Raw genomic sequence first — 9375 nt, forward strand, 5'->3', positions numbered from 1 at the left:
ATACCCTCTTTGCAGCAAAGGTCAGATGTAACAGCTGATGCCCATATTTTGGATACTAATACCCTGGCCAAACTTTCAGATTGATATTAAATTAATATTAAATATTATTAAATATTATTAATTAATATTAATATTTCAGATTGATATTAAATTAATTTTGAACCAGTACTTAAAAAACAAAGCAGCTAACTGATAGTATCCCTGAATGTCAACCATGCTGGCAAAAACAACAACAATGAAAACAACAAATTACCATCTGTCAATTGCAAAGGGCCACCCTACTGGGAGCTGCACACATTATTTGCCGATACATCACACTTGGGAAGTGTCCAACGTGTGATCCAATACAACAGCCAGCATAGTGATCTTGTTTGCTGTGTACTAATCTTGTTGTGTTTCAAATCATCATAATCAACATCATCATCATCATCATCATCTTTATTTATATCCTGCCCTATCTCCCCAAAGGACTCACTTCTGAAACATATCACAGGTTGAGCATCCTTTATCTGAAATGTTTGGTTCCAGAAGTATTTTTAAAATTTGAAAATTTTCCCCTGATTTTGGAATATACATATTTGTATATACCTATTGATATACAGTAAGCCCTTGGTAGTTGCTTGGGTTTCATCCCAGGACTTGACACTGCATTGGTGTCCCTTCTTGTTATTCATTCGTTCAGTCGTTTCCGACTCTGCGTGACCTAATGGACCAGCCCACGCCAGAGCTACCTATCGGCCATCACCACCCACAACTCCTTCAAGGTCAATCCAGTCACTTCAAGGATGCCATCCATCCATCTTGCCCTTGGTCAGCCCCTTTTTCCTTCCATTTTCCCCAGCATCATTGTCTTCTCCAAGCTTTCCTTTCTTCTCATGATGTGGCCAAAGTACTTCATCTTTGCCTCTAATATCCTTCCCTCCAGTTGGGCTTTATTTCCTGAAGTATGGACTGGTTGGATCTTCTCATGGTCCAAGGCACTCTCAGAACTCTCCTCCAACACCACAGTCCAAAAGCATCTATCTTCCTTCGCTCAGCCTTCCTTATGGTCCAGCTCTCACATCTGTAGGTGACTATGGGGAATACCATTGCTTTAACTATGTGGATCTTTGTTGCCAATGTGATGTCTCTACTCTTCACTATGTTACCAAGATTGGACATTGCTCTCCTCCCAAGAAGTAAGCATCTGCAGTGATCTTTGCATCTAGAAATATAAAGTCTATCATGGCCTCCACATTTTCTCCCTCTATTTCTCAGTTGTCAATCATTCTTGTTGCCATAATCATGGGGTTTTTTTTTTAATGTTTAGCTGCAACCCAGCTTTTGCGCTTTCTTCTTTCTCCTTGGTTAGAAGGCTCAGCTCCTCCTCGGCCATCAAAGTGGTGTCATCTGCATATCTAAGGTTGTTAATGTTTCTTCCAGCATTTTTTACCTCAGCCTTGCATTCCTCAAGCCCTGCACATTGCATGATGTGTTCTGCACACAAGTTGAATAGGTTGGGTGAGAGTATACAACCCTGCCATACGCCTTTCCCAATCTTGAACCAGTCTGTTGTTCCATGGTCTTATTGTTGCTACTTGGTCCTTATACAGATTCCCTTCTATAAAATATGTTCTTTCGATAAAATAGCAAAATCAAGATTTGTCTTTTGGATAATTAAAATATTTTCAAGCCATGAATAGCCAAATCTGTAAATGCAAAATTTGTGAATATGGGGGACTAGCTATAATGAACTGTCTTGGAGGTGGGATCTAATTTTAAACATGAAATCCATTTATATTTCGTATACACTTTACACAAAATGTGACTGTACGCAGTATTTATAATCATTTGCGCATAAGCAAAATTAGTATATATCAGTGTGCCAAAGGGTTAATATCCCAGTCACTGAGACCACTTCCACACAGCTGTATAAAATCCACATTGAACTGGATTATATGATAGTGTAGTCTCAGATAACCCAGTTCAAAACAGATATTGTGGGATTTTCCACCTTGATATTATGGGTGTGTGGAAGGGCCCTCATATGGACAATTTTGGAGTATTGGAATATTTTAGAACTCCGGATAAGAGACGTTTTACCTGCACCTAACCTAAATGTATGGGTCAGGCCCATAGCCGAGGGGGGGGGGCTTGAGGGGCTTCAGCTACCCACCGAAATTCTCAGGGTGGTCCGTGAGAAGGCCTTACTGGTACATTATTTAAACTGTTACATTTATTTATATCATGATCTGATCACCAGCTCAATATATCCCATATGCATGGGGTTATTGGGATAATGATACAAAAGGTTAGCTAGGGTAGATCCTGAGCTCCCCTGAACCAAACTCAACCCCCCAAATTAAACTCAGCCCCCCCCCCCCCGAATCAAAAGCCTGGCTACGGGCCTGGTATGGGTGGTAGCTCCAAATCTTTCCCCTGCATGGATTTCAATTCCTCCTCCAAAATTAATACATACTTGGTAAAATGACATCCTCTGTGACAACAAAAATATGTCATGTCAAGCAGTAATGACAAGAGACCCCACTCTGTATCCCTGTTCCAACAGCTCAAATATTAATATAGGTACCTAACATGGAACAAAAAGTTAACATGTGGCTCTCCTGGGGGAACATTTTGAATGTGTTACTATGCATAAACAAATGATGTGGGAACTGAATGTTTACATGTTGAGCAGAACAGGGGAGAAATGTTTCCCTTCCATGTACACTCAAGCCCTATATCCCAGGATCTGATCTCAAATTATCTGCTTTAAACTGGATTATAGGAGTCTCCACTGCCAGATAATCTGGGATAAAATATAATCTGGGATTAGATCCTGGGATATAGGGGCAGCATGAAAAGGGCCTCAGGCAAAAGCAAATTTCTATAGCCATCCTCGGTAATACCTTTGTATCACTATGCAATATGATTTTTGTTCCTGGGTTATAAATGTCATTTCTTAATTGATTCTATCATAAAAACATGGAAAAGAGATATCATGCAACACATTTTGCTGTAGTTTTCAATGAATCTCTTGAGTCTCAACCAATTCAACATTACCTCTGAGGATGCTTGCCATAGATGCAGGCGAAACATCAGGAGAGAATGCCTCTAGACCATGGCCATATAGCCCGAAAAAACCTACAACAACCCAATTCAACACTGTTTGTGACAGACACAAAAACAAGGTTTCTGGAGTATAGCAACAACTTTAAAAGTAAGTAACAAACAATTAAACAGGACACAACACTTTCAAACCAGGAATGGATTTTTTTCCACATTTGGTTACATAGTGTAATAGATGATAGGAATTGGGAGCTCAAACCTTTTGGAAGGCCTCATTGGCAATGGTTTTAGATCTGTGGCTTTGTTCGTCTTGCAGCAAAAACTACCTAGTTCTTTCAAGCTTCTCTTTTCTACCTAGAAAGTTATATTTGCGTTTTGCCTCTAGCTAAGGACAGTATCAAATAACAACATATACTCTTTAAAAATGGAAGAAATAAATACTGTTCTATTATATTAACTATAGCACAAACAGAAACACAAGCACTGGACAGTCTCATTTGAATGCCCGAAGCCACATCCTACTTCACCACCTCTTTCATCCAACAACATTACATCCACTTTGCATCCAAGGCTCTCTAGTGCTGGATCTACACTGGACAGTATCCCAGGATCTGATCCCAGATTACTTGCTTTGAACTGGATAGAATCATAGAGTTGGAAGAGACCTCATGAGCCATCCAGTCCAACCCCCTGCCAAGAAGCAGGAAAATCGCATTCAAAGCACCCCCGACAGATGGCCATCCAGCCTCTGTTTAAAAGCCTCCAAAGAAGGAGCCTCCACCACACTCCAGGGCAGAGAGTTCCACTGCTGAACAGCTCATAGTCAGGAAGTTCTTCCTAATGTTCAGATTGAATCTCCTTTCTTGTAGTTTGAAGCCATTGTTCCGCATCCTAGTCTCCAGGGCAGCAGAAAACAAGCCTGCTCCCTCCTCCCTATGACTTCCTCTCCCATATTTATACATGGCTATCATGTCTCCTCTCAGCCTTCTCTTCTTCAGGTTAAACATGCCCAGCCCTTTAAGCCACTCCTCATAGGGCTTGTTCTCCAGACGCTTGATCATTTTAGTCGCCCTCCCCCGGACACATTCCAGCTTGTCAATAACTCTCTTCAATTGTGGTGCCCAGAATTGGACACAGTATTCCAATTGTGGTCTAACCAAAGCAGAATAGAGGGGTAGCATGGCTTCCCTGGATCTAGACATTATACTCCTATTGATGCAGGCCAAAATCCCATTGGCTCTTTTTGCCATTACATTGTTGGCTCATGTTTCACTTGTTGTCCACGAGGACTCCAAGACCTTTTTCACACGTACTACTCTCGAGCCAAGCGTCCCCCATTCTGTATCTTTGCATTTCATTTTTTCTGCCTAAGTGGAGTATCTTGCATTTGTCACTGTTGAGCTTAATTTTCCTCATTTTGGCCAATTATGTCTCTAATCCGTTCAGATCACTTTGAATTCTGCTCCTGTCTTCTGGAGTATTAGCTATCCCTCCCAATTTGGTGTTGTCTGCAAACTCGATGATCATGCCTTCTAACCTTTCATCCAAGTCATTAAAAAAGATGTTGAACAGGACCGGGCCCAGGACAGAACCCTGCTTATGGCACTCTGCTCATCACTTCTTTCCAGGATGAAGAGAAAGCATTGATGAGTACCCTCTGGGTTCATTTGCTTAACCAATTACAGATCCCCCTAATTGTAGTATTGCCTAGCCCACATTGGACTAGTTTTTTTGCCAGACGGTCATGGGGGACCTTGTCAAAAGCCTTACTAAAGTCCAGATACACTACATCCATGACATTCCCTGCATCTACCCAGCTTGTAAGTTTATCGAAAAAAGAGATCAGATTAGTCTGACATGACTTGTTTTTGATAAATCCGTGTTGACTATTAGCGATGACTGCATTAGTTTCTAAGTGTTTGCAGACCTAGGGAATAGGGCATCGTAGATCCAGCCTGGGTGAGAATGACAAATGCTTCCAGGAACTACAAATGGCCAGATCCCATAGGAAGAGTCGAGGCAGGTAAAGCATATCAAAATATTACAATTGTGTGGACCTTTGAGAAGGCCCTGAGGTTGCTCTAGGTCAATCCCATGATTTTAATATCAATTTTTTCCCTTCCTTCCATTCCATAACCTTAAGCTGAGCTTAGTTCGTATTGTTGTGAGCCTTCAAGGCAGATGCATAGCAACGTTTTCTGAAGATTTTTTGTGTGTGTATGTGTCAGAAGCGACTTGAGAAGCTGCAGGTTGCTTCTAGTGTGAGAGAAATGGCCATCTGCAAGGATGTTGCCCAAGAGATGCCCGGATGTGTTACCATCCTGTGGGAGGTTTCTCTCATGTCCCTGCATGGGAAGTTGGAGCTGACAGATGGGAGCTCACCCCACTTCCTGGATTGGAACCGCCAAGCTGAGCATGTGCCTTGCTCAAGGTCACACAGGCCCTACCCACACTGACCATTTCCTACAATTTCAAACAGGGATTGAAAAAAAGGAGTTTCATCGTGCAACTGATTTCACAGGAAATCCTGAACCAAGTTTGCGACTTGGATGGCAATGACACAAACCCACAGAGCGCTGATGCGACCAATGAGATTTCTTGCACAGGGTCAGTGTAGATGGAGCCTCGTTAGGTTTTCCTGGCCAAGCATAGATTTGAACACTGGTCTCCAGAGTCACAGCCCAATACACAAACCCAATACAATGAGGCCCCTTCTACACTGCCATATAAAATCCAGATGATCTGCTTTGAACTGGTTTATATGGCAGTGTAGACTCATATAATCGGGTTCAAAGCAGATTATGTAGCACCAACTGTAAACTGCCCTGAGTCGCCTGCAAGCTGAGAGGGACGGTATATAAACAAACAAACAAATAAATTAAATTAAATTAATTTGATAATCTGGATTATATGGCAGTGTAGAAGGGGCCCTTGTGTAGCTTGATGAAAAGTTCCGGAGAACTCCATAACTTTAGGGGCTTGGTAAAGAGGTGTCCCGAAAGAAAGGGTAGGACTTTTCAATGCAATATAGAACAAGAACAATGGAGTTGGGCCATCAAGTCAAATCCCCTGCCATGCAGGAAATTCCAATCAAAGCACCCCCAACAGATGGCCATCCAGCCTCTGTTTAAAACTCTCCAAGGAAGGAGCCTTCACTACACTCCAAGCTCTGAACAGCTCTTACAGTCGGAAAGTTCTTCCTAATGTTCAGGTGGAATCTCCTGTGCTATTAACCATAGACTTTAGATAGGCAGCAGTATCAGCAAGATCAGAGATATAGAGGATGCTTACTAACACAATGTGCTTGCTTACATTTCACCACCCTAGTTGGCTATGACTGCGTTCTCTTTTGTCCTTTGGAGGCATGCCACGCTGCTGAAACCTTAGCAAGCATCGCCACACTTGCAAGCTCTGGCACTCATTCCTCAAGGAAAGTACACCAGTCTCCATCATCCACATTGCCGGGGAAGACCCTCCATCCATGCAGCAGCAGGAGGTGGAGCTACCCAGTGCCCTTGGGATGCATCTCCACTGTCGAACAAAGGCAGTTTGAGCCCACTTTCACTGCCATGGTTCAAAATCTATGGAATAATTGCATTTCTTGTCTCAGAAGGTCTTGAGCCTTCTCCTCTGAAGAGAGTTGGTGCCTCCCTAAACTACAAATCCCTGGATTGTATAGTCTTGATCCATAGCAGTGAAAGAAGTCAAACCACTGCATTCACTCCACAGTGTAGATGCACCCATTGACTCTTGGGAGCGGGGGGGGGGGGGGGGGGGGGGGCTGCTGACAACAACAACAACAACAACAACAACAACAACAACAACAACACCTCCATCTAAGGCTTTATATCCCAGGATCTGATCTGCTTTGAACTGGATTATATGGGTCTACACTGCCAGATAATGTAGGTTAAGAAGATATTCTGGGATCAGATCCTGGGATATAGGTCAATGTAGATCCAGTCTAGGGCCCCTTCCACACAGCTGAATACAATCCCACATTTTCTGCTTTGAACTGGGATATATGGCAGTGTGGACTCAGATAACCCAGTTCAAAGCAGAAAATGTGGGATTCTCTGCCTTGATATTCTAGGTCATATGGCTGTGTGGAAGGGCCCATGGTTATCTGAGGCCCTTTCCATACAGCTGAATAAAATCCCACATTGTCTGCTTAGAACTTGAATATATGGCAGTGTGGACTAAGATAAACCAGTTCAGAGTAGATATTGTGGGATTTTCTGCCTTGATGTTTTGGGTTATATGGCTGTGTGGAAGGGCCCTAAGTCGCCCACTTTATCTGTCATGGCTCAAGGTTATGGGATCATGGGATTTGTAGTACTATTTGTCAGAGAAGGCTAACCTGGACAACTTTGGCTAGATCTAATCCCGAAGTATCTGCTTGTACTGGGTTATCTGAGTCCACACTCAGATAATGTGGGATTCCCTACCTTGATATTCTGAGATAGAGGGCTATGTGGAAGCCCCCCCAGGATCTGATCTGCTTTGAACCAGATTATATGAGTCTCCATTGCCAGATAATCTTTAGATCAGGGCATTGTAGATCCTGGGCTCTTCCATAACGCCCTATATCCCTGAATGTCAAGGCAGAAAACCCCACAATATCTGCTTTGAACTGAATCATATGAGTCTCCATTGCCAGATAATCTGGGATAAAGTTCAGCGATCCTGGGCCCTTCCACACAGCCCTACATCCCAGAATGTCAAGGCAGAAAACCCCACAATATCTGCTTTGAACTGGATTATATGAGTCTCCATTGCCAGATAATCCGGGATAAAGATCAGGGCATTGTAGATCCTGGGCCCTTCCAAACAGCCCTATATCCCAGAATGTCAAGGCAGAAAACCCCACAATATCTGCTTTTAACTGGGTGATCTGAGTCTCCATTGCCAGATAATCCGGGATAAAGATCAGGGCATTGTAGATCCTGGGCCCTTCCACACAACCCTATCTCCCAGAATGTCAAGGCAGAAAACCCCACAATATCTGCTTTGAACCGGATTATAAGAGTCTCCATTGCCAGATAATGTGAGATAAAGATCAGGGCATTTAGATCCTGTGCCCTTCCACACAGCCCTATATCCCAAAATGTCAAGGCAGAAAACCCCACAATATCTGCCTTGAACTGGGTGATCTGAGTCCACACTGCCATATATTCCAGTTCAAAGCAGATAATGTGGGATTTTATCCATCTGTGTGGAAGGAACCCCAGCCTTCCAAGAATCCATAGGGTTGAGCGATAGATGTGCGGTCAACCTGCCTTCCTACCACAGTGATGATGTCCACTCTGCTTCTCCGGGTCCGAACTTTCCAAGCCTCCCGGCCCCATTGGCTTCTTTGGAGTTCGGACTAAAACCCGGAGCGGGAACCTCCCTCCCTCTCCCTCTCCCTCTCCCTCCGCGGACTCTCACCTCGAGAGGCTGCAAAGGCAGGCAGGCAGGCAGGCAGAGCCGGGTCCGGACCGCAGGAAGGGCGGCAGTGGAGTGAAGGTGGAAGGCGCCTCCGCCGCCGGGTTTTATGGCTGGCCCTCTCTCCCGGGGGAGGGGGCGAGGGAAGGAGGCAAGCTGGGGAGGGTGGAGCCTCAGGAAGACCCCTCCCTCCTCCTCCAGAAGCCTTCAGAGACCCCACGAGAGACTTCTTTGGCTCAAGGAGGGAGCCTACAGCATCCCAAAGCAGTGGGATGCTCTTCTCTGGGTCTCCGCTCCCCTCAAGGTCACCACCACCAATCTTGATCGTGAAGAGGGTCCCCTCCTCCTCTTTCCCCTCCTCTTTCTTTTTCCTCCTCCTCCTTTCCTCCTTCTCCGTTACTTCTCTTCCACCTCTTCTTCCTCCTCCTCTTCTTGTCCCTTTCCTTCCCCCTCCTCTTCTCCTCTCTCTTCTACTTCTTGCTCCTCCTCCCTCTTCCTCTAACATAGACTTGGAAGGGACCACAGCCCAGCCATCTAGACCAAACTCCTGCCAGGCAGGAAAAGGTGTGCAAATCTTCTTCACTTTCTTCATCTCCTTCTCTTTGCTCGTCTTTTTCTTCTTCCCTCTTATTCTTACTCCTTTCCCCCTTTTCTTCTTTGTCTTTCTTCTCCTCTTTTTCCTCACTCCCCTCCTCCTCTTCTTTTTCATCTTCCCCTTCTTTTGACCTCCATACTTCTCTTCTTCTTTTTCATCTTCATCCTCCTCTTCTTCTTACTTCTCCTCATACTTCTCTTCTTCTTCTTCATCTTCCTCCTCCTCCTCTTATTACCTCACCTCATTCTTCTCTTTTTCTTCTTTTTCACACCCCCCTCTTCTTCTTACTTCTCCTCTTCTTCTTT

General features: G+C 44.2%; 1 protein-coding gene across 1 annotated transcript in view; it reads right to left on the bottom strand.

Annotated features, from left to right (window-relative positions):
* CACNG5 (calcium voltage-gated channel auxiliary subunit gamma 5) overlaps positions 1-8629 on the bottom strand; it is a 58374-nt gene extending 49745 nt beyond the window's left edge. Inside the window, exon 1 of the mRNA XM_060763077.2 lies at positions 8479-8629. The gene's annotated coding sequence lies outside the window, so the exon portion shown is untranslated. The remainder of the gene's footprint in view (positions 1-8478) is intronic.
* Positions 8630-9375: the final 746 nt, after the last annotated feature.

The sequence above is a fragment of the Anolis sagrei genome, chromosome 2 (genome assembly GCF_037176765.1).
Source record: "Anolis sagrei isolate rAnoSag1 chromosome 2, rAnoSag1.mat, whole genome shotgun sequence".
NCBI classification, from domain to species: Eukaryota; Metazoa; Chordata; class Lepidosauria; order Squamata; family Dactyloidae; genus Anolis; species Anolis sagrei.